The sequence below is a fragment of the Marmota flaviventris genome, chromosome 9 (genome assembly GCF_047511675.1).
Source record: "Marmota flaviventris isolate mMarFla1 chromosome 9, mMarFla1.hap1, whole genome shotgun sequence".
Taxonomy (NCBI): Eukaryota; Metazoa; Chordata; class Mammalia; order Rodentia; family Sciuridae; genus Marmota; species Marmota flaviventris.
In genome coordinates, this window is record NC_092506.1 from 11,157,196 (window position 1) to 11,182,908 (window position 25,713).

The 25,713-nt window shown below is 54.9% G+C and overlaps 1 protein-coding gene across 1 annotated transcript in view; it reads right to left on the reverse strand.

Moving 5' to 3' along the window:
• The window catches only part of Dagla (diacylglycerol lipase alpha), a 68,698-nt gene extending 43,304 nt beyond the window's left edge, over nucleotides 1-25,394 (reverse strand). Inside the window, exon 1 of the mRNA XM_071616116.1 lies at nucleotides 25,308-25,394. The gene's annotated coding sequence lies outside the window, so the exon portion shown is untranslated. The remainder of the gene's footprint in view (nucleotides 1-25,307) is intronic.
• Between the last annotated feature and the right edge of the window lie 319 nt (nucleotides 25,395-25,713).

The following is a 25,713-nucleotide window of genomic DNA, read 5'->3' on the forward strand; positions in this document are numbered from 1 at the left end:
CATCCTAGGAACTTCTAGCTCACTTTAGCTCACTTCCACCCTATCAGTCCCAGGGGAGGGGGGATGCAGGATCCGAGAATGGTCCAGGCCCTGCTCCTCACTGCAGAGGCCTATGACTGCCCAGGGTCCATCAGAAGAAGGTCCGGGGACCTTCACTGCTCTCTAGAGCTCAGCACATTCTAAAGGAGAATAACACAATCACCGAGGGAGGAAGGTGAGGGCCAGGGATGCAGAGATCTGTCCCACAGCAGGCAGGGAGCAAAACCCAGAATCCTGCCCCACAAGCCAGGCTTCTGGGGCCGTGGCTCACTCTGTGCAGGGCTGGCCTCTGTCCTCACCACCACCTGGCCATCCACAGTGCTGCTGCCCCAAGCAGCTTGACACATTTGCCTTGGAGAGAGCCACGGCAGGGGTCTGAGGCAGTGCAGAGAGACCAGGGCAGCTGGGGCCAGGCGCCGCCCCCACCGCCTGCTCATGCTGCCTGTGGAGGTCACCGCTCAGCCACAGCGTCCAGCTGCCGGGGTGCACCAAACTGAAGTCAAGCAGGGCTCAGAAGCTACACAGGGACTGAGGCTGTGGCTCAGTGGTGGGGCACTTGCTTGGACTCTGTGAGGCGCTGGGCTCGATTCTCAGCATCCCATATAAATAAATAAATAAAATAAAGGTTCGTTGACAACTAAATATATTAAAAAAAAAAAGAAAGGCTACACGGGATTGGCCCATCAGCCACATACCTTCCCTGGCCACCAAACCCTGCCCAAAGGAAATTAGCAAACCAACAGCCGGACATGTTTGCAGGCATTTAGACACCCCACTTGTCAGCCACACTGGAACTGCCCCTGTTCCCCAGCCAAAGAAACCACTGACTTTCTCACCAGGCCAGAGGGTGGGTAAGGGGCTAAGAAGTTGGTCGGACAAGATCAAACCATGCCGGGGTCCCAAATGTCATCCTGGCCCCCAGAAGCTGCCTGCCCTGCTGTTCCACCAGGAAGTCGGGGGCAACAGGAAGGCGGGGGCAACAGGAAGGCGGGGACTCTGGGGCCAGTCACCCAGAACTGCACATCCCACCCCACCCCCCACTTGCCCCACGCAGCATGCTGCCACCACCCCCACGGCTGCGCACAGTGTACCCCTCAGATCTGTCTGCTTGGTCCCCGCACCCCCACACGCCAGGACTGCAATAATGACAACTTCCACAACTGGTCCCACTGATGTCCCACTGACCGCACCCTCCTCTGCCTGCTGGAGGGGGGCTGAGAGTGAGCCCCAGGGCCTTTCTGTGCTCCAAGTCCAGAGACCTGTGGGGATCTTTCCAGCGCAGAGAGCCCACAGCTTCCCCCTCACCCCCAGGGGCCCTTGTGCTGACCCCATTTCCTGCCTCTCACAGTTCCCCGCCTGGTCACCCTGTCATCAAGTGCCCTTCCCCTAGGAGGGAATCAATGGCTTCCCTATTCTGGGGCCCCTTGACAGGGGCAGGGGAGGAAAGCCACTTCACCCAGGGACTCTCTCTGGGAGCAGCCCCTGCTGGCTGGCATGCTGGGGACCCTGAGGCCTCACCGGTCCTCTGTTAAGAAGTGGGGGTCCTCTGTTAAGAAGTGGGGGTGGTGTGCTCCGTGGAAAGTGGAGGGAGGCAGCCCCAGGTGGAGGTGGGGGGAAAGCTGAGAGCTCCATAGGGGGCCAGCAGCAGCCCCTCCACTCCCACTAATCCTGCTCTGGGACTCCGTGTGAGTCGCTGTCACCACCCAGACACCTTCACAAATAACTCCTGCCTGGCTGAGGCACAGCCAGGCCGAGGGTGAGTCAGCGAGGGAAATCCCAGCACGGCGCCCACCGCTGGGGATGGTTCCGCTGCTGACACCTCCGAGTGGGGCATCCAGCCCTTCCCGCAGAGGGCGAGAGGCACACCCGGCTCCCCCACCCCGTCCCTGCCTGAGCGCAGCCTGGCAGGCGGGGGCAGGGAGTCACAGTGCAGAGGATCCTCACAAGTGAGGCTGTGGGCACGTGGCTGCTTGCTCAGGCCTCTGGCCCCTCATCCCTAGCACACTAGTGGGGAGGAGCCCCTGCAGCTCCTGCCTGGGACCTGGCCCCCTGCCCCCTGGATATATCCTGCTTTCCAGTGTCTTAGTACCCCGGGCTCTCAGCGGACGGAGGCATGAACACCAGCCTCTTCCTGAGGCATGGGCCCAGGCCCCCATCTGCCTGAGCCCAGCACCCCTACTACATGCTGCCCTGGACCCCAAGGAGGGCAGAATGGGGATAGGACCCAAGGCCCTGGCCAGGGGTCAATGCCCTGCCTGGGAGGCAAGAGGACAGCAAGGCCAGCAGAGAGACAGGCACAAAACTTCCTCAGAGCAGGATGTCCTGGCCATCTAGAAACACAAACACGGCCAGATGCACAAACCTGACAGACCGGTTGGTGCTAGAGGCCACCTCAGTGCCTGCCTGGTGGCTGCCTGAGGGTGCAGGAGAGATCACAGCCTTTTGCGGCTGGGGCTGGATCTGCCTCAGGGGACATTTTGCCTTCTCCAGCCATTCCCTCATTGCTCCACCCCCTTCCAGCCTGCCACGTGCTACCTTCCACTGCATAGGTAAAGGGTGACACTCTGAGCACACCCGGCCCACAGCCTGGTGTGGCTCAAGGGCCGGGTCAGGAGTACGGACCCAGGCCTGGGAGTTCTCAGACCAGGAGGTGCTGGTTACACTCAACGGGACCTCAGAAGGAGGCCAACCTCACGGAGCTCACAGGGCCCAACGACAAGGCAACAAGGAGAGCTGCCACTGTTCAGTCCCGGGAGAGAGGGCGTCCAGAGGGCTGAGCGCTGGGCTTCAGGTGGGACTGGCTCACTCTCCTCTCGCCCTGCCCCTGCCCCTGCACATAGCTGCCCAGGCCAGGAAGCAGCACCCCTGTGCAAGAGGACTCCAGCCAGCAGAGGCCCCCTCTCCACTGCTGTCCTTGAGGCCTGAGCTCAGCACCAGTTGGTTCCCCATCTCTGCCCCTGGGCTGCTTGCAAAGGTAGCTCCTGCAGGTTCCCTGGCAGACAGGGCCCGTGGGGTGCCTCCCTGGCATCAGGCGCACACACATGCTGGGTATTGCCTGGGCAGGTATCCAGAGCCCCTCTGCCAGCAGGGAGGAGGAGCAGCGGGAACGGAAGCTGTGTTCAGGTCTCTCCAGCCCCCCACCCCTTTGATCTTCAGCTCTGGCTAGGCTTCCCTTCCCCTGGCTCTCCCAGGCCTCTTGCACTTCCCAGGCAGGGAAGTGGGTGTGGGAGAGATCCAGAAACCCATCCGCTACTTTGAAAGAGACTGAAAACATGTGACCACACAAATCTCATGGGTTTACTTAAATGTCTTTCAAACAAATGGTTTGAATGGGTTTCTCCCACCCTCCCTCCCCACTGAGCCACTCAATGGAAAACAGCAGCTCAAAGGGCCAGATTCTCAGGGCTGCTGGTGGCTGATGGAAATGGGGTCTCAGACACAAAGCCCAGCGGGGGGCACTTATCATAAAGGCAGCTTTGGCTAGGAGAGAATGAAAGGCAGACACCTGAGAGGAGCCTGCAGAGGGTTAAGGGAGGTCAGCATCAGTCGGGGAAGGCTCAGGCACCTTGACCTGCAGTCAGAGGGTAACTCCCAAGTCCAGCAGAACCTGTCTCCATTCCGCCTGCCACAGACAGAGAGGTCTGGCTGCCAGGAGTCAGGGACACAGCGCTGCCCCTGATCAGGCCCTTGCCTGGAAGACCATGCCCTGAGCAGCCACTTGGGTGCAAGCTCTCACTAGGCAGTTGGGATGGACAGTGAGGTCTCTCCTTGGGCAGCACAAGTTGCTTAGAAAACCAGGCAGGGGCCAGTTGTGACGACGCATACCTGTAATCCCAGTGACTCAGGAGGCTATGGCAAGAGGATCACAAGTTGAAGGCCAGTCTGAGCAACTTTGTGAGACCCTGTCTCAAAATAAAAAGGGCTGGGGATGTAGCTTGATGGTAGAGCACCCCTGGATTCAGTCCCTAGTACAAAAAAATAAATAAGAGAAAATTTTTAAAAATCAGATAGGGTAGGAGACAGAGTGGCATGCAACTTCCCAGATGAGAGTTAGAATGGTGCGGGCTGGGGAAACAGCTCAGTTGGCAGAGTGCTTGCCTCACATGCACAAGGCTTTGGGTTCAATCCCCAGCACCGACAACAACAACAAGAGTTAGAAGGGCTCTGGGAAACCAGAGTTCAAGGCTCTGATCACCAGAATTTTATAGTGAGGACCCTAAACCCAGAGAGATACTCAGACATGCCCAGGTCACACAGCTTTGAGTCTTTGCCCTGTTCTTGGTGTCATTCCAAGCCTTGTTCGTCCCACCATTACTTCCCGAGTACATTCCATGTGCCCAGCCTCTGGAATTCAGGTCTGGGGGCCTGGGTGACACCTGATGAAAGCTGAACTCTGCCCCAGAGCCTTGCTGCTCTCTGTCCCCACCCTTTCCTTTTGTCGATCAGAGGTGGTACCCTTGCCATCACCAGGGACGGCCCAGCAGAGAGGAGGTGAGAGAGTGAAGGGTGGGAGCAAGAGCACAGCCTGGGGTTGAGGGGACAGTCACGAAGGTCCTCCAGGCCGAGGAGCAGGGTGCCGGGAATGTGGGCTGCCACTGGCCAGGCAGGCCTCTGGCATCAGGCAGGGCAGGTGGACCCTGGGCAGACTGTGTGCACCTACCCTCTTCTCCTTACCAGATACGTTCTCTACAGAAAACAGAAACCCACCAAGATCACCCAAGAGCCATCTGAGAAAATCGTAACTACTAACATCCTCTTTTTCTCTGGTCCGAATATGGGGCCACTCGGTACCTACCACTTTTTTCCAAGGAATTAGAGAGAGAGAAACTTTTCTCTTCATCAAATGCTTTTTGGCCACCATCTTTCCTCCTGAGCACAGAGCAATCCATGTAACTGATGTGCATGAGTCTTCTCGACCAGCTCCCGCGGAGTTCACGAGGCTCTGGCTGTGACAAAACCCCTCTACAGCTGGATCCGAGGCAGAGCAGCTCTGGGGCCCAGGCTTTGGTGGAGCCTGAATGGCCCCTGGTTCTCCCCAGGCAGAGGCAAAGCTTCATGCACACGGTGGAGGGTCGGGAATACTGGCTCTGCCCTCGCGGCAGCTCTCAGGCAGAGAGGCCAGACAGACATCAGAGGCAGACACACGGCCTCTAGAAGATTCTCTCAGTGCAAACTTAAGTATTTAAACAGAACCAATTGGTATGCAGAGTCCCATGCTCCCACCCAGTAATCCGGAATCAGTGATTCCAAGCAGGGGGCGTGCAGCAGGCCCCATCATGATCAGCTGACCACAGGAGAGTTTCAGTGCTGGAGCTAACCAATCTGCACTTGGAAAAAACCTGCTCGGGAGGGTGAGCCCCACATGCTTCCACATGTGTGTGCAAAAGCTGAATGCCTGGCACTGGATGCACAGATTCCTGAGCTCCATCCCAGAGAGGGAGCAGTGGGGTGCTGAGGTTCTTCGTTTCTCCCTGCTCCCAGGCTGGTTCAGGGGCCATACTCTGGCCCATTGTGTGACACCCACGTGTGCACCTGTGTGGGTACTGGTCCGCACAGATGACAGGCACTGTTTGCCTAGCAGAATAATCACAGCGAGCACTTACTAAAGGTCAACTCTATGCCCTCACCACTCGCCACTCAAGGTGTGGCCCATGGATCAGTGGCAGCCAGTTTCTTCTAAGAAATGCAGATCTGGGCCCCACCTGGCCTGAGCTGGAATCTGCATCCCCAAGCTCCTCGGGGGATCTATGAGCCCACTGAAGAAGTGCTATATAGAGTCCTGGAAGAGTGACATGGGCCATGCCGTGTCCCCTAATGTTCCTGAGAAGTTCATTATTCCCCTGATTCTACAGGTGGAAAGCACAGCTGAGGTTAAATTACTTGGTTGAGGATTCATAAGTACCAACAGCAGGAGCTGGGACAGGAAGCCAGACCATTTTAACCCAAAATCAAGGCACCCCCTGAGGTGTCCTGTTCAGATCCCAATAACCAACCAACCTCTCTCTCTCTCTCTCTCTCTCTCTCTCTCTCTCTCTCTCTCTCTCTTTGTACCAGGGATTAAACCCAGGGGTACTTAGCCACTAAGCAACATCCCCAGCCCTTTTTATTTTTTAATTTTGAGACAGGGTCTTGCTAAGCTGCTTAGGGCCTCACTAAATTACTGAGGCTAAACTTTCAATCCTTCTGCCTCAGCCTCCCAAGTGGCTGGGATTACAAGTCTGTACCACAGTGCTCAACACCCAACACCCACTCTTGAGGTGGGCTCACTCTCCAGTTCGCAGATCAAGCTGCAGAGATGCAGGGAAGTTAAAGGAACTGTGAGGCAGCCCTCCCTGGGGACAATGGAGCTGGACTTGACCCCACTGGCCATCTCAGAGCCCCTGTTCATTCCCTCACAGCCCATTCTGTCTGCAGCTCTGAGCTGGAGCACAGGGCCAGAGTGGGGGTCCTCCCTCCAAAGCCTGCAGGCTCTGCAGACAGGTCAGGGGCAGGAAGGCAGGAAGCAGGATCTGGGGCGGAGGAACCAGGAGCTCAGTTTGGTCTGGGGACATTCTTTCTTCACAGCCAGACCCAGTTCTGTGTGCCTTTTGAAAGGAAGTAGAGAATAGCTGTGCTCAGCCCAAAGAGGCCGGCCTCTTTCAACATTCCAGTTGCTGCCATTTCCAATTACGACTTCAGAGGACTCCTATAATTTATACATCCCAGGATGCACTGCTCCAGCTGCTTTATGAGGGGAGTTCATTACACCATTAAGGTTAAACTTTTATAAAGTACCGGGCAGGTGGTGGGCTGGGCGCCCGGCTTAGTTACCGCTGCCGGAAGCCTGCTGAATAGGGTTCACCTAGGGAAGGGAGGGCACAGCTCTCTAAAGGGACCCCGCAACAGAGAAGGCAGCTCCTGAGGTGCCCAGGCCTCCATTAGCCTGTTTATTAAACTGAGCAGTACAGCAGGCAGGCAGCTAGGCGAACAATCTGGAACAGCTCAGCAGCACTGGCAGGGGGCCTGAGGGGTGAGAGGAAGCCTCTGTGAGAGCCTGAGAGCCACCAGCCAAGGCCAGGGAGGTGTGGGTCTGAGGGGGGCAGGCTGGGAGGAACGGGCGGCTGCCAGCCCTAGCCTGGCCTGCAGGGAGGAGGCCGGTCTCCTCAGCCAGAAGGCAGCCAAAGGGCCCACCTTTTGTCGGAACCTGCTCTTCCCATGACCTGCAGGGTTCCCAGACCTGATGCAGCAAGATAGGGAGAACAAGCAGGAAGATCCTGAAAGCAGGGGCCAGACAGACATCAGAGGCAGACACACGCCTCTAGAAGATTCTCTCAGTTCTCGGGCTGGGGCTCAGTGACAGAGCACTTGCCTGGCACATGTGAGGCCCTGGGCTCGATTCTCAGCACTACATATAAATAAATAAATAAATAAAATGAAAGATCCATTTAGAACTAAAAAATTTAAACAAATAAAATAAAAAGATTCCCTCAGTTCTCCAAGGATGCTGAGACCTTGGTTCTCACCTGCACCTCAGTTATGAAGTAACTGAGCCTCCCTCCTAGGGTCCCCTGGGACTGTCTCGAGCACAGGGCCTGGGTTGAGTGTCCCCGGAACAGAAACTGTCATGGTTCTTTGTATTAAACATGTGCGTTAAAGCATCCAGAACTGGGCCTGGTAGGGAGAATGCCCCAGGAAGTGTGTGTTCTTGTGGCTGCTGTCACAGCGGGAATGTCGTTTATGTGTCAGTCACTATAGTCACCAATGGGAACTCCCAGAGGACTCTTGATAACTTTGCCCTTATTGTTCCCAGCTCCACGCATGAAGCTCAGTATGCAGTAGGCACTTCACAGATGCCCCGGAACCAATGGGTGGATGGGAGATCACAAATGGCAGAACTAATCTCTGCTCCATCTGGCCTCATCCAGAGAAGATGTCGGAGGAAGACCAAGTTCTCTGCAAAGGTATAGAACTGGAACGACCTGACTCTACAAGAGGAAAGCATCCCCACAACTGGTCCAGGGCTCAGAAGGCCTGGTCTTCACCACCGCCTCCCCCCCCCCCCCCCCCCCCCCGCTCCAGTGACCATGACGCGAGAAGACCTGCGGGGCCTGGAACCTCCAGTCTCAGTGGGTGCGTGGCGGCCCCTGAGGCTGGGTCTGCCTCCTCCCCCCCCCCCACTGGAGGGGCCGCCCAAACGGAAGGCTCCCGGATGCCACGGAGCTCTTGTTTGTCAAGGCTGACTGTGTTTGGGCCACGAGGCCAAGTCGTGACACCCACTCTCTGCATGCAAAGTCTGCCTGACAGGCCATCATCCCACAGTTCAAGGGGCCCAGGGCTTTGCGCAGGGAGGTGCAGAGGGGCTCTGGGGAAGAAACTGGCTTCCCCCAAAGGCCTCAGGAGAGGAAAAGTTAGACAAAGAAAAGAGCCGGATGGAAGGGGAGCCAAAGGGAAGGAAACCAAATAGGAGAGAAACCAAAAGGGCCAGGGGCTGGGAAGCCAGCCTCAGAAAGGGCTGAGTGTCACGAGGGTAAGATGCCAAAGGGACGGCTGGCCTCTGCCAGCTCTGAGAAGGTGCCCAGAGGCTGGAGGGGAAGCCCAGGGAGCTGGCCTGCATCTCAGTAGCAACAGAGGGTCACCTAGCTGCAGAAGAGACAGTGGCAGGAAAGCAAGGGTCCTAAAGGCCTGAGCACTGGCCTGGACTGACAGAGAACTGAAAGAAGTGATCAGGACAGTCACGGACAGCATCTGACTCGCACTGAGTGTGCACCCTTCCTGCCCTGGGCAACCCTCCTCTGTGGCCTCATTTGATGCCAGGGTGCTACGTTCTGTTTGAGCTCCTGTTTAGATGAGGAAAATGAGGTTTGGGGAGGTCAAGTGTCCTGTCAAAGTAGCAGCTGTGTCCTCAGCTACGCCCATGTCTGAAGGCCTATGCTGTGCTCAGCTTAAGGACAGAGACAGTGAATCAGAAGCAGATAATCAAGGGCACTGAGGGGTTGCACGTCTTGGACACAGGCAGTCTTGAGGGGGTGAAGTGGCAGGTGCTCCCCAGGGGACAGGGCATTGGGGGCTATGGGCCCCTGCAGCTGAGACTGAAAGGGCCAGGACAGTTTGCTCAGCTGTGGAGCCCAGGGCTGCCCTGTGGTGATTCCGGGGCCAGCCCAGAAACTGTAGCGAGCCAGCTACCCCAGGACAGCGGAGGAGCTCGGATGAAGTGGGAGCTGCTGCAGGGCGTGCCAGGGGAGCCTGATGTAATCCCAGCCTGCAGAGGCGGAAACTTGGGAAATGAAACAAAACGTCACCTAACGGCAGCCCAGCCACAGATTTCCAATGAGCCATGCCAGGCCTGCCGAGCCCCCACCCACGAGCCCCAGGGCTCTGCCCTCTTCTTCAGGGCCCAGGAGGAGCAGGCAACACGGGCTGCCTTCCCCAGCCCCAGCCAGGCTCTGAACTTGCTCTTGCTCTCTGGGACTGGGGCTGGTGAGAAAGCAGAGGACGCTAGCCGACGCCCTGGGAACTCTGACGGCCCCGGGAACCCTGCCACCAGGATGGCGGTCTTAGTGCTTACAGGAAAAGGCTCACCTCTTCCCCAGGCTTCCACGTGCCTGGAGGGTAGGGGAGGTCAGGCGGCTGCCCAGCAGGCGGGCCATCCTCCTTCCTCATGGCCTGTCGACCTAGTTAGGCTGAGCGTGGGGGAGGCGAGGGGAGGGAGGGCCCAGACCCAGGAGGACCCCTGCACTTCATATGACCAGGATCCAGAGTGGGAGGGCCTGCTTCAAGGACCTGGGCACTCTTCAGCCAACCAGGATACCAGGCCAGGACCTCCCACTTCTCTCCTGGCCCCACAAGGTCCTCCAGCAAGTTCTTGGCAGCTGGCAAGCCACAAAATTCTCTCACAGCCTGTCCGGGGTGGCCTGGAGAGTGGGTACAGATGTCTCAGCCTGCTATGTACCTGTTGGCAGCAGGTCCACCCTGGCCCCTGGAGCCCAACCTCCACTAGTTTGTTCTGCATGCCAGTGTGGCCAGCTCACAAGGCCATGGCGAACTTGCGGTTTTTCTGTTCCTGCTTGTCCGTCTGAGACATATGTATTCCACGGGAATGCCTTGACCTTTTCCGGTCTGATGGACTTCTTGTTAAGGGAGGTTTCGGTACCTGACAATAATAGATGTTGAAACTAAATTTCTCCCCCCTCCCTCCTGCTTTTGGGTAGTTTTCCACTTCTGCTGCTTGGGGTATAAAAAAAGTGTGTTAGCAATAAAGGGTATTGACTCCTGGATGAAGAACCTTGGTGTCCTGTGTGTCTTTTAACCTCGCCGTCCCTCGCCGGACTCGGCTCCCTTGGCCGGACGCGGCAATTGGAGGTTCCCACCGAGATCCGGAAAGCAGGGGTAAGCGGACGGGGCTCACCTTCTAAGAAAGAAGGGGGAGGATTGGTTTAAAGATAATTTAAAGAGACAGGGTACGTACCATGGGTAACTCAACAGCGAAGGTTCGTCTGGCCAACGAACTGAAAGAGCTGTTAAATACACAAGGAACAGGAATAAAAACTAAGACTGCAACCGAATTCATTGAAATTATTGCCCAGGCTTGTCCTTGGTTTCTGACAGGAGGATTTCTTACTAATAGTGACTGGGACCTGGTGAGGCATGACCTTCAGAAATTATTGAGGGACCGGGGCTCAGACAGTGTCCCAGTTGCCACCTTTTCCTTATGGAGGTTGGTAAAGGATGCTTTATTAACAGATAAAGTAAAGATCAAGGATCAGCTTGCTGAATGTGAACAGACCCTTAATCAGGTGCAGGAGGAGCAAATGGCAGAATCCTTAAAGGATGAGGGTCCTCTTGAGGACTCGGGCTCGGGGGGTAGGAAACGCCTCCAGATTTCTAAGCCCAAAAAGGATCCTGAGGACCTCAGTTCTCTCTCTGAGGAAGAGGAGGGATTAGAAAGGGAGATAGAGGAATTAGAACATCGCCTTAAAAGGGCAAATGTGAGGGTGCCTAGGGCCCCCTCAGTTGCCGCACCTCCTCCCTATAATCCTGATTGGAATGAGGACGCCCCTACTAGACGGGCGGGGGTCCACTGGGGTTCTAGAGCGGCTCAGGTTTTTCCAATGATTGAAAACGCCGATGCTGATGGACAGCCGGCCAGAGCCCATGTCCCCCTAGCCTTCAAGGACATAAAACAGCTTAAGGAGGCGGTCATTAATTATGGACCTCATGCCCCTTTCACATTGACCCTCTTCGAGTCCTTCTCAGCCAGTCAACTGATACCCAATGATTGGCAGCAACTTTGCAGGGCTGTGTTATCTGGAGGGGATTTCTTATTGTGGAAAAGTGAATACCATGAAAGGTGCCGCGAGCTGGCTCAGATTAACCTGAATGCGGGCCATCAACGGCGAAATGCCGAAATGTTAACAGGAACTGGGCAGTATGCCACCATAGGCCAACAAATTAGTTACGACCCAGGGGTTTATGCTCAAATAGCCTCAGCTGCGGTCCATGCCTGGAAAGCCCTGCCCGTTTCTAAGACTGAAGCAAAAATTTCCAAGATCTCTCAAGGGCCCTCTGAACCTTATTCGGACTTTATAGCCCACCTAATGCAGGCGGCTGGAAAAATATTCCCTAATCTGGAACAGGCTATGCCACTTATTAGACAACTGGCATATGAAAACGCTAACACTTACTGCCAAAATGCTATTAAGTCCTCCCGGGCCAAAAGTATAGATGACATGATTCGAGCATGCAAAGATATAGATGGGCCTCATATTACTGGTCAGGTTTTGGCTGCTGCCCTTAAGACTGGAATGCAAAAATCTGATAACAGGGGAACCCGCTCTAAGACTGGAATGCAAAAATCTGATAACAGGGGAACCCGCTCTAAGGGGTGTTTTAAGTGTGGGAAAGAGGGACATATAAGGAGAAACTGCCCGGAAAGGAGCGAGGGTGCTGGCAGAGTGATGCCTAGAATTTGTCCTAGATGTCATAAAGGAAATCACTGGAGCAGTGAGTGCAGGTCAAAATTTGACATCCAGGGTAACCCAATACCGTCGGGAAACGGGAACAGGGGCCCGCCCCGGAAGCCAAAGTGTACGGGGCAGTGCAGGGACAGAACAGTGCCCCAGGGAGTGGGCGTCTCCGCCGCCTCCCACTGACCAACCCCTTTCTATCTGGGAACTCCCCAGGGGAACACCAGGAAGCGCAGGGCTGGACCTCAGTTCCACCTCCCGAGCGGTATTAACTCCCCAAATGGGACCTCAGATGCTGCCTACTGGGGTTTTTGGACCCCTGCCAGAGGGGACGGTGGGACTAGTGTTGGGACGAGGTAGCGCACCTCAGTGGGGCTTAAAGATTCTTACGGGGGTTGTTGATGCTGATTATCAGGGAGAGATAAAAATAGTAGTAGAAGCTACCCAAGGAATTGTTATTCTTCCCCCCGGGGAGCGTATAGCTCAATTGCTGCTGCTACCCTTAGCTTCCATTCCTGGGCACACCCTCCGTGGGTCCCGGGGCGACGGCAGCTTTGGCTTCACTGGAACTCCCCAGGCCTTTTGGGTAGCTCATTTGGATTCGCGTCCCAACCTGACCATTGAGATACAGGACAAGGCTTTCAAGGGAATACTAGATACGGGGGCGGATGTCTCTGTCATTTCTGAAAAACAATGGCCACCTGCCTGGCCCCTCCAGAGTCCCTCGGCCATATTACAGGGGATAGGACAGACCCGACCAAAAAGAAGTGCTTCCTTTTTAAAATGGAGAGATGGCGAAGGACATAGTGGCCATTTCCAGCCCTATGTAGTGACTGGACTCCCCACGAACCTTTGGGGGAGGGACTTGCTTCATCAAATGGGGGCTATTCTCACTACCCAGACTTTGAAAGGAAATAATGACTTTGTTAATGATGCAATGCTAGACATGGGATGGATCCCCGGAAGGGGACTAGGAAAGAGACATCAGGGCAGAATATCACCTGTGGATCCAGCGGAACAGGTTACCCGGCGGGGAAGAGACCAGAGAGGACTGGGAAATTTATCCTAGGGGCCACTGAAGTGCGGCCGCCTCTACTGTCCATTACTTGGTTATCAGAGGACCCTGTGTGGGTAGAACAGTGGTCCCTAACTAAGGACAAATTACAGGCCGCTTCTCTATTAGTTCAAGACCAGCTTAAGTTAGGACACGTGGTGCCCTCTACCTCCCCTTGGAATACCCCTATTTTTGTTATACAAAAGGGGTCTGGGAAGTGGAGACTTCTTCAGGACCTACGGGCTATTAATAAAACTATGCAACCCATGGGACCCTTACAACCAGGGCTACCCTTTCCTACTGCGATCCCAAAGGATTGGCATCTTATTGTCATAGATTTAAAAGATTGTTTCTTCTCTATCCCCTTAGACCCACGAGACCGAAAGCGTTTCGCTTTCTCCTTGCCTTCAACAAACTTTAGGGAACCTTACCAACGGTATGAATGGACCGTCCTACCTCAAGGGATGACTAATAGTCCTACAATGTGCCAATATTTTGTAGCTGAGGTTTTGCGACCCTTTCGACAGCAGTTCCCACAGCTCTACCTCATTCATTATATGGATGACATCTTACTGGCAGGGCCCAAGAAAGAAAGGCTTCTTCAATCTTATGAAGTCCTCCAATCCCTTCTAAAAAGGGCAGGGCTGGTCATAGCACCTGAAAAGGTGCAGTTTCAACACCCTTACAATTATTTGGGATACATCATTAATAACATAGGAATCTTTCCCCAGAGACCCCAGTTCCAGATAAATCAGCTCAAAACTTTGCATCAGTGGCAGACATTCCTCGGAGAAATACAGTGGCTGCGCCCGTCCTTTCATATTCCAACTGGAGAGCTCAAACCCCTGTATGACCTCTTGCGAGGAGATCCTTCTCCTACGTCGTGTAGAGTACCCACACCAGAAGCCTTACGAGCACTGAGGCTAATAGAAGAGGCTCTGCAGGACATGCAGATTACGCAGATAGATTATTCTCTGCCCTTGTCATTTATAGTTCTACCTTCTAAAATTACTCCCACGGGAGTGTTCTGGCAAACGGGTCCCATTTATTGGGTCCACTTGCCGGCTTCTAACCCCCGGGTATTGACTCCCTTTTATGAGCTAGTTATTAACTTAATTTGGAAGGCTAAATATTTGGGTGATGCATTGTTTGGAAAAACCTTTGACATACTTATTCAACCTTACACTCAAGATATGATACACAAGTTACAACAAGAACATGACCTTTGGTGTCTTTTCCTGTGCAGCTTCAAGGGTCAGATTGATAATCACTTCCCTAAACATAGACTTTTGGAGGGCTTTAAAAGGTGTCCCATTATCTTCCTGAAGATTATGAAAAGGGAACCTATTCCAAAGGCCCAAACTGTATATACAGATGGGGCCAAAAATGGATTTGCCGTCGTTTTTGATGGATCTCAAATTCTCCGACAACCTGTGTCAGGTCAGTCGGCCCAAAAGGCGGAAGTTGAAGCTTTAATCATAGCTCTCAAAGTCTATAGTTCTATTCCTCTTAATGTATATACTGACAGCCTGTATGTAGCCAATCTGGCTCTAGTCATAGAAACAGCATCATATATTGGAAAGCAATCCACCATCACAGAACAACTACAGGTAGTTCAGCTTCTCATTTGGGCTAGACGAGATCCTTTATACATTGGCCACATCCGAAGCCATTCAGGGCTCCCTGGACCTTTGTCAGAGGGCAACGCAAAAGCAGACGCTGCTACTCACGCTGTCGGCCTTTCCTGTGTGACGACCGAATATGATAAGGCCTTACAATTCCATAACAAATTTCATTTAAATTCACAGTCTTTACGCTTCCACACAGGATGTTCACGAGACCAGGCTTTACAAATTGTCTCATTATGTCCAACCTGTGCACCATTTATTCATTCTCCTTCCCTTGAGGTTAATCCAAGAGGACTACAACCTAATGATGTCTGGCAAACTGATGTTACACACTTCCCTAGCTTTGGTAAGCTCTCCTTTATACATGTTTCCACTGACACATATTCTGGCTTCATTTTTGCCACCTTACATACTGGAGAGAAGGCTAAGGACGTAATCAGTCATCTTCTAAAAGCCTTTTCCTCCATGGGCACCCCACGATGCCTCAAAACCGATAATGGTCCCGCATATGTAAGCCAGGCGGTTCAACGGTTTTGCACCCAATGGGAAATTAATCATAAGACTGGAATCCCTTATAATCCACAGGGACAGGCTATCATGGAACGAGCCCATCAACACTTAAAAACTTATTTACAAAAAACAAAAGAGGGGGAGATATACCGGAATTGTCAGGGACCACAAGCACTTCTAAGCATAACCTTATTTACTTTAAATTTTTTACTCACTGACACTGGAGGGCGCACGGCTGCACAACGCCACTTTTCCCCTCCCACTGTACAAGATGCTCAAATAAGGTGGAAAGATTTATCCACTGGAAAGTGGCAACCCCCGGCTCCACTCTTAGCTAGAGTGAGGGGAGCTGTATGTGTTTTTCCCCCAGGAACTGAGAAGCCCATTTGGATCCCGGAGCGCTGCACCAGACCGGTGAATGAAAATTCAAGACAAAATGAAGTTCCCAAGATGGCTGATCCTGCCGCTGTTGTTCTCACCCCTTCAAGTGAGTGCCGAGACACACCTCATGAGCTGGACCCCACTTGTGGCATTCCTTCTGGACAGGTTGGCTGAAGGAGGGCTTGACCCCCCACCTGGGAATATTCATGAATATCTTTTTGGAGCCCCTTGTGAGTGTAAGGGAGGGCCCCGGCACTCGGCCCCCTCTGGTTATATCCAGAGCATTGATTGTGGGACTAAAGTAGCCTACATGGCGGCTGAACTCAATCAAAACATCGGAGGATTTGAGCAACCAAAATGGGTATGTGTTAATAAGCCCGGACTTGTTGTCCCTAATCCGACCGAGACTCTTGGAAGCTGTCCCGCCACTTGTCATTACACCCCGGCAATGCACATCTCCTGTTATACATCGGCCTCAATTTGTGTTAATAATCAAGGAAAACAGTATTTTGAGGCCATCCTAACTAACACCCGTGGAGAATGGGGGACCACTTATAATTATATTCCTTTTCTTGGTGACCGGGGAGGGGAAGGCATCACGACTCGGTTAACGGAGGCGGGATGTGAGGGCGTCGTGGGTAAACCTTCCTGCTGGCCCATGCAGGCCCCCATCGGAGTCTCTGATGGAGGGGGACCCACTGATGCTATCAAACACCTTCAGGTGATTAAGCTTTTAAAGCCGGAGATCCCTAAGCCTACATACCACCCCTTGATATTGCCCAAATCCCAGCTTCCTGATTTAGATGCCAATACATTAGATATCCTAGAAACTACCTTTTCTTTACTTAACAGTTCCAATCCTACCCTTGCTGGTGATTGCTGGCTCTGCATGACGGCAGGTGCAGTCATGCCATTGGCGGTTCCCATCAATTATACCATTGATGATGACAACACATGTCAATCTGGGCTACCCTTTAAGGTGCAGCCTCTAGGTGGTTTTGTGTCATGCCTTCTGGGCATGATGCAAAATAATACCTATGATGTTGATGTTGGAATCTCTTCTTTTGGAAACTGCTCATTAGTAAAGAATTACTCCTCACCTACTCCGCCCATTTGTCCCCCTAATGGTACAGTCTTTATGTGTGGTGGAAATTTAGCTTTTCCCAGGCTCCCAGCAAATTGGACTGGTGGTTGCGTTCTCGCATTACTGCTTCCTGATATCACGGTTATCTCAGGAGATGAACCCCTACCTATTCCTAGCCTAGACATCTTAGTTAGAAGACACAAGAGAGCTGTGCAGGCCTTACCACTCCTTGTTGGCCTTGGAATAACCGCTGCTGTGGGCACAGGCACGGCGGGATTGGGTACGGCTATACATTCTTACCGCCGCCTATCTCAACAGCTTATAGATGATGTGCAAACCCTGTCGGGAACCATTAAAGACTTACAAGACCAGATAGACTCTCTAGCAGAAGTAGTTCTTCAGAACAGGTGGGGTTTAGACTTGCTTACTGCCAATCAAGGGGGAATTTGTTTAGCCCTTGGGGAGAGGTGCTGTTTTTATGCTAACAAATCTGGAATAGTTCGCACAAAAATTAAACAACTCCAAGAAGACCTAGAAAAAAGGAGGAGGGAATTATTTGAGAACCCTCTCTGGACTGGACTTAATGGATTTTTGCCTTATCTTCTTCCCTTATTGGGGCCATTGTTAGGCCTCCTTCTAGTAGTGGCAGTAGGACCCTGCATTGTAAATAAGACAGTACAATTCATTAAGGATCAAATTAATATCTTAGCCTCTAAGCCGATACAGGTTCACTATCAACGCTTGAAGATGGATGATCGCCCCTCTGAGATATACTTCAGACTGATCCGAAGATGAGTGTCCTCCTTAAAAGAAGAACTCCTGCCATATCTTTTCTCTATGCATACCTCTCCCTCTTGCCTTCCTGCACTAGGATCTTTGCTGTCTAATCTCTCGGTCCAATCACATCTGCCATTCGGCGGTGACGGTCGTGGGTTCCGTAGGTGGAGACGGTTAAGCGTTCACCGCAATAATGTCTTGATGGGTCATAACACCTTGAGCTGATCTTGTAGTACCCAGTGACGGGCAACTTTCACGCTTGCTGTGCGACCTAAGCCAGGGAATTGGGGCCTTCCCAGAGACGGGTAAGCATCGCAAGGGCTGTGAACGACCTAAGACAGGGGCTACTTGATTCCCACTGGCATGCAAAAAAACAAAAGAGGGGGACTTGTTGGCAGCAGGTCCACCCTGGCCCCTGGAGCCCAACCTCCACTAGTTTGTTCTGCATGCCAGTGTGGCCAGCTCACAAGGCCATGGCGAACTTGCGGTTTTTCTGTTCCTGCTTGTCCGTCTGAGACATATGTATTCCACGGGAATGCCTTGACCTTTTCCGGTCTGATGGACTTCTTGTTAAGGGAGGTTTCGGTACCTGACAATAATAGATGTTGAAACTAAATTTCTCCCCCCTCCCTCCTGCTTTTGGGTAGTTTACCACTTCTGCTGCTTGGGGTATAAAAAAAGTGTGTTAGCAATAAAGGGTATTGACTCCTGGATGAAGAACCTTGGTGTCCTGTGTGTCTTTTAACCTCGCCGTCCCTCGCCAGACTCGGCTCCCTTGGCCGGACGCGGCATGTACCCAGCCTTAAGCATTCCTGGCCCACATGCCGGCTCTTGAACCTCACGCACACTCAATCCGAACCCTCAGTTAACACAGTGTCTCCCCTGAGTCCCTGCCAGCCAGTAAGGAGAGAGGATAAATACCGTCACTGTTGTCATACGAAGGGGGCAATGGAGGCTCAGAAAGGACCAGTGACTCATCTAAAGTTGCCCAGCAGAGCCAGGAGCAGAATCCAGGCCCAGAATTCCCCACATTCCACATTGTCTCTCTCAAGCCTCCCACCCTGTGGGAGGGGACACTCCTGTCCCCACAGCACAGGAGGGAGCCCAGCACAGGCAGGCGGGAGATGACACGGCTCCTGATAAACACAAACAGGCCCAAGGAGGCAGAGAGAAGGGAATCCCAAGGAAAAATCACACAACGCCCTGAGGATGCAGGCCACCAGCTTCAAGCCACAGAATTCCCGGCAAATGACCCTGGGCACGTTTCTAAGCTTCATCTATAAAATGGGTTCACAGCACCTACCCCTTGGGGTGCTGAGGGGGATGAAATGAGGTGAGGTGTGAGAAGCGCCTAGTGTGGAGCCAGCCCCTGTCTTCGGCCCACCGCCCTCTGCCTCTATCCCACCTCTGCAGCAAGGTATGAACTAGGAACACTGGCGCTCCTTAGGTAGACAGCCCTGGGGTCAGTGAAGCAGGAGAAAGGCTTCACGGAGGAGGAGGGCTTCGGAGGGGCCTGGAGGAGAGGAGGGCATGGGTCACTGCATGTCCTTGAGCAGGTAACTCAACCTTTCCCGCCTCCCCTGTAAGTTGGGGGAGGGAGGGAGGAGTGACAGGTGCGAGGACTTGAGAGGTCCTCTGTTCTCCATGTTGGGTCCAGGCCCTTGGCAGTCACAGGTGGGCACCATTGTTATCACGACTGCTAGTCTGTGACCTCCTACAGACAAGCCTTGTGCCCTCTCTTATCCCCAAACCTGTCAGGGTTGACAAAAGCCAACCATAGGGTCCTGTCCTCAGGAGGACCAAGGTGCAGTTCCAGAGCCCCTGCCACACACGCATGCCTGTCCATCAGGGTGCACGTGCTGGAGGTGAAGGGTATATGGTACATGATGAAGGGACATCAATAATAAATCAACCTCAAGGAAGTCTTGGAACATCAATCATAAATTAATTAAATGGCTCCAGGAGAGACAATGACAGGGGCCTACTGGGGATGAATTAGAACAGTGCCTGCGTCAGCTCCCATGGCCGAGGCCACCTCCCATCCCCGCGGAAGGCCGCAGACACCTTGCCCGGGAGGCCTCCAGGTGCAGGAATGGCTCTCGGGAGCAGCCCCCAAACCATGCAAAGACAAGCCCCGCTCTCCTCCCACCCGGCCCCCAGCTCAGAGAACTCTCGAACACTGAAAGGGTTTTGATGAAACTTCCCAGAATAGCAACCTCCTGGGCTGAACTCAGGCAGGCGAAATTTCAAGGGGTAATTTGGTGAGAAAATGATCAAACGCCTGGAAACAAGTGCTGGGAGCACAGGAGCCCCCAGTGGTCCTCAGGGAAGAGAACAGCTTTGCAGGCAGCACAAACAGCCACCCAGGGACCCGGGGGGCCTCCGTCTCACCCTCCAGCCCGCACTCCAGGAGACTCCAGCTGAGAGTCAAGTGGGAAACACGCCTCAGGGACACTTGAGGCCCCTGCGCTGGCTCCAGCGTCCCTTCCCCACGCCCACCCCCCACTAACTGAGCTGACCAACCTGGCGGCTTCTGCCTCTGGCTGTAACCCCTCCGGCTTTGTCTCTCCCTTTGCTCCCCAGGGTGGAGGGACTCTCCACCTGGGCACTCACGGGTACCTGTCCCTCAGCAGCCCCGGCACCTGCCACCAGACACCTCTTCCTGGGGGCAGCACCAGGCCCACGCACTTGCTCAGGACACTTGGGTGGCTGCCATGCTTTCTCTGGTCCTGCAGTCCTGCCCTGCACCCACTCCGGCTCCTGCTCCCCTCAGCCCCGGCTCTGGGCTCTCACGGTGCCCTGCTGCTCTCCCACCTCAACTCCAGACCCACTGCAAAGGCCCCTCTTCCCGCTGTGGCTGCGCTTCGCGAGGGCTACTTTCAGTAGTTCAGCCCTGCTGCTCCTGAGGGCCCCTGACTGCCCGGGTTCAAGTCACTTCCTCCCCTTTGACCTCTATTAGCACCCACTTCTAGAAATTCCAGTGTCTCCTAAAGACAGCCCCAGAGGGCAGACCCAGGCTCTGGGACATCCCGCTCCTCTACATGGCCCTCTCCAACCCCAACCCACAGCTGGGGCCCAAGAAATAACTGCACTTCCCAGGCTAACACATTCCTGCATGTGACACGTGTGACGGACATGCAGACAGATATGCTGACAGATATGCAGACTTCTGCGCCTCAGGGGCAGGATAGAGCCGATTCTCCTCACCAAGCCTGGAGCCTAGTACACCTTCCTGGGCTAATCTATGCAGATCATGATGTAACCACTTGCTGCGAGAGATTCTGGCTGCAAGAGCAGAAACATTTACTGAGCGCTCCTTTCATCTGATGGCCCTGCCGCCAGGCAATCCACGGTGGAATTCTCACGATTTTCCTGCGTGGGAAGCTGACTGTCCCCATCTTACAGATAAGGAAACTGAGGTGTGCGGAGGTCGGGCACAGGAGCCACAGCTACAAGGCTGTCCCCTGTCATCCGTGGACTGTCCCCAGCTGACTTCCAGGTGGCTGGAGGAGGGGCTCCGAGGCAGGCAGGCGTATGGGACGCCCCCAGGTAGTGCACACACCCCCAGCCAGGGCTTCCTTCTAAGGAATCCTGAGAAAGCAGAAGGGCTCCGCTCGGGAGACCACCACTGAGGGACGAAACCCACCCTCCCGCCTCCCCCAGCCACAGGCTGCCTCCTCCCGCTCCCTCCACGGTTCCCTCCTGCTGCCGCCAGAGCCCAGCAACGCCCCGCTTCGCACACCCACTGACACCAGGCCAGCCAGACACCAGAGCCCACAAATTCCCACGCCACCAGCCGCTCCACGCCCCCTCAGCCCTCACTTCCCACAGACACACTCGCGGGCACACGCGGCTGCACACACGTGCACTTCCTGGGCAGCCTGGAGGGGTGCGCCCAGTCCCCGCTCTCCACCTCGACCTGCTGGAGGCCTGGGTGCTGCTCCAAACACCGCACGAAAACGACACCCTTCCCCTTGGCCACGCTGATCCCCTCCACGTCACCTCCCTGTGCTCCTTACAGCAAAGAAGTCCCCACCAACAGGCAGCCTCCTGGGTCTCCCAGGCCCCACACATGAATGCTTTCCTGTCCAACCCAGAAAGACCAAGCCCAGCTCAAGTCCTTATCCGAAAGGGAAAAAAAATAATAATCAAGATAAACAGTTTTCAGCGCTGCCGCGAGAAGGCAACCACATCCTCCAGTGTCCTGGGCTCCGCGGTTCTATCAGAGCTATCTTCCTCTGACCACACGCTCATTGAGATCTCCCCCAGCGCCACTTGCCCAGTCCACTGGAGTGTAATGTAGAGCTGTTCTGGTGAGAAATTGAACTCAGACAGAGTGTTGGGCCAACAGGTGATTAAACGCTGAGGTCCCCCTCTGGCCTGGGAAGAGGGTCAGAGCAGGGAGTGGCTTCCCCTGACAGGCTGTGCCTTCAGTTGTGGCCCTCTGACCCCATGCTCCCAGCACTGGTCAGCATCCTCTGGCCAGAGATGCCTGATTCCCTGGCACCCCTTGAGCAGAGTAGCCGGGCACCATGATTCATGGGGCAGCTGAGAGAGGAAAGGTTGCCAGCAGCTGAGCACAGCAACTTTGGAGACACACGGATAAAGAAACTGGGAATGGGAGCCAGAAGGAGAGCTGGAAACCTCAGCTCCTGACGCAGCTTGCCCTCGTGTCCACTCCTGCGTTACTACCCCTGCCTCAGCTGGAGTCTGTCAAAATCAGCATCTGTGCACAATGACAAGGGCCGGTCACCTGACTGGGCTCCCCACTGCCTCAAGCCCCAGCACTGGGAAGAAAGTTCGGGAAGAAAGCTGGACTCTGCTTTTGGAGAACAGAGGCCAACCCCTCCTCTCAGCGTCTTCTGATCCGCCCCGCCTGCAGCCCAGCTCGGCTGCGCAGAGTCCCAGCACCCCAAGCAGATGGCAAGGGGTGGCTGAAAAGGGCTCCTGGAGCCCAAAACCATAAGGCGGAGCCACCCATCAGAACAAACAGGCGGAGGTGTGCAGGGTGAGCTGAGGGGACACGAGCACTGGGTATTCACAACAGGGAGGCTAGGCGTCCTCCTTCACGGACTCTGCACTAAAGAGAGCTTTCCAGGCGGAAGCTGAAGTGCCAACTAACTCCCTCGGGAGGTAGAAAGGCACTGCAGGGTGTGCGGGAGGCCTCCGGCACCCTCAGGCCAACCTGGGAACGACCCAGGAAGCCCTTGCAATGCCAGACCAGTGTCCAAGCAGTAGCCACTGGGACAGGGCGAGTCTCACGGCATGGAAAAGTCAGCTCACCCAGCCTGGCCGGCCATGTCCCACACAAGTGGTTCAACCCTGCAGCCTGGTCACAAACCAACAACTTCTGCCTTGGGGAGCAAGCTCGGGACATGGGTTGCTGGCTATGGCAGACATCCACAGGGAATGCTCCAGAACCAGCCTCGGTTCAGCAGAAATAGGCTTCCCTGAGCCAGGCCTCCCAGTCCGAAGGTCTGTAATTCAGGTTCTGCAGCCCCTTGTCAGGATCTAGGCTCCTGGTGGCTGAAAGCTAAGCAATTTGCAGCCCGCCTCATCTCCCCACCTGCGGTGGTCTTGGAGCCAGAAACAGAACCACATCGGGACAGTTGTCCTTGGAGAATTCACACCACACCTGTGTGCTACCCGTGGAGCACCCTCTAAGGGTGCTCATTGTCCCTTTTCCTTCCCCCATGGGTCTGGGGCATCACCCACTGTCCCCAGTCTCTGCCATTTGGCTTCAACCTCCCTCACAGGGTCACCCAGCCCTGGTCCCACTCTGGATGCCCTGACCCACTTTACGTTCTTCAGGCCACAGCCCCCCAAATGCTGATGTGACTTCTCCCCACCCCCAACCTCAGAACCTGGAGCCAAGGGGAATTCTCCAGAGAAAACACACTTCCCAATTTTCCCTCCCACACAGGTACCCTAGATCTGTCAGCCGCAGACACCTCCCAGACCTACCCAAACGACGAGAAGTGTCTGCAGCCCAAGCAAAGGGCTTCATCCTGTTTGGGCCACTCCTGCAGGATTCCATAGTTGCTGCGGCCATGCTCAAAACCGTCCTCGGGAGACCTGGGGCCTGGTTTCAGCTCAGTAGCTGACTCACAGTGTCAACAGATCCCACTTTCCCCACCAGCATGTACTCTCAGGGCCTCTAATTCCCTATGACAGGCTTCAACCTTCCGGCTCCCTTCCTCCCAAATCACATTCCAGGCCTCCCATTTCCTATGGCCTAGAGCCTCCTGCCCTGGTCTCTTTACCTGAAGAGAATCCCTGACCTTTGTACAGCCTTCTACTGTTTACAGAGGGTTTCCACGGGCACCATCTCCTTTCATTCTCTATGATTACCATCCACCACATAAAGTGGCCCTGAGAGGTAGAGTCACCTGCTCAAGGTCACACAACCAAGATTGGAATTCAAGTTATCTGGCTCCAAATGCACTTGGACAATACTTCACCTTCAGGGAACTCAACAGTCTATTTCCAAACATCCTCCTTAGCATATCAGTGACCACCTGCCACCCTAGTCTCCAATATCCTCAACCTCATCTTTTTGGGCTCCTAAAATGTTTTCCCTGGACCCTTCCAAGCTCACCCTTTTTATTCTCTTGCCCCAGATGCCACTTCCCCTAAGAAATCCACAAAGACTGGAAGATTTCCCCCACATCCTAAGACTTCTCCAGGGGTCTGGAAACTGCCCCTCTGTGAAGCAGGACACCCTGTGACACTGAGCACAACCCTTACCCAAAGCTTCCCAAAAAGACTGGTGAGGGGAGATGCAATCCTAGCACACTCCCAGTAGCTGCAGAAGCACCTCCCAAGCATCCCACAAATGATCCTCTGGACCCAAAGGTTTCCAAGCATCAAAGAAGAGAAAAAACTCCCAGAGTGCACCCACCAACCCCATGAGAAGGAAGAGTCAAGGTACTACAGACAGATGGTGCACCACACAGTCCCCTGACCCACCGACACCTCTCAGCACTTTCATGATTCCCATGACACATTCAGTGACAGGGATCTCCACTGAGAACCATCCATCCCTCCTGTCTTCCAGAAGCTGGATGAATACATGCCCCCAGACAACACTATACCTAGGTTAGTCTCTGAGTCACCATCAGGAACCTTGTGGTGGAAGCATCTCCTGGTGTCTCTCTTTCATGTCCATTATAAAGGACACCAAGCTTCTCCAGCTCTCAGTCCACTGTACCCAGCAGGCATTAGAGCTGGAACCTCTCGACCGAAGCAATGCCCCCTCATTATCTCCAGAATGGAAGGGTGGGCATTTACCTTCCCATCCACCCAGAGTCTGAGGGCCACCAATTTCCCCCTCATGGTGCCAGACAGTCCTCTGACATTGCACTGAGCCAAGGCCAGTTTTTGAAGGGAGTCATGCCAGGGACTCCTGCCATGCTGAAGACACCGATTCTTCAACCTCCAGTGCCATCATCCCAGACCATATCAAGTTCAAGGCCAGAACCATCCCAGCACCTAAGCTGTGGCAGCACTTCCTCACGCCCATGCCAGCACCAGCAGTCCTCCCACCCTGAACCGTAAGAGGGCTGTGCGCACCACCTACCTGTCCAGAGAGCTGCAACCGCCTCACACCTGGGCGGCTACCACCACGCCAAGGCTGGGGTGAGTCTTCTGACACCCGTGCCCGGAAAACCACACTGCCTGTGCCAGACCCACGTTGCCCACACCCGCGCCACGGGTGTCACCATCCCCACACGGTGCCAGGAGCTCCGCGGACCTCACACCTGCCACTGGCGCGCGTGGCAGCCGCCCGTCGGGCCGGCCACCGCGCGCCCTGGACACTGCCCAGCCCGCCGCGCCGCTTGCACCGCGCCCGCGCCCGGGGCCCAGCCCGCCGCGCCCCAGGCCCCTCTTACCTCCCGCCCGCCGCAGGGCTCGGCCCGCCACCGCCGCGGCGACCGCCACCTCCATCCTGGGCTCCCCAAGGCCCCGATTCACTAACGCCGCTTCCGCAGGGCGCCGGCGCCGGCGCGAAGGCCGCCTCCGCCCCCCGGGGGACGCTGCGTCCTTTACGTAAACCCCACTCCGCCGCCAGCGGTGACCATGGCGACGGCCGTGGTGCGGCAGCGCCCCCTGGCGCCAGGGAGGGGAGCAACGCCGAGGCCCGAGCGATCGGAGCCTTTGGCGGGCGCTGGCCGCGTGTGGGGGCGGTGGGCTGTGGGCTCTGGTCTCCGCCGGGGCTCGGGGGGCAGCCGGGAGGACCCGGCCGGCCGCACTGCATGTGGGGATGGGAGCTCCCTGGGTCCCCCTCCTTCAGGCCCC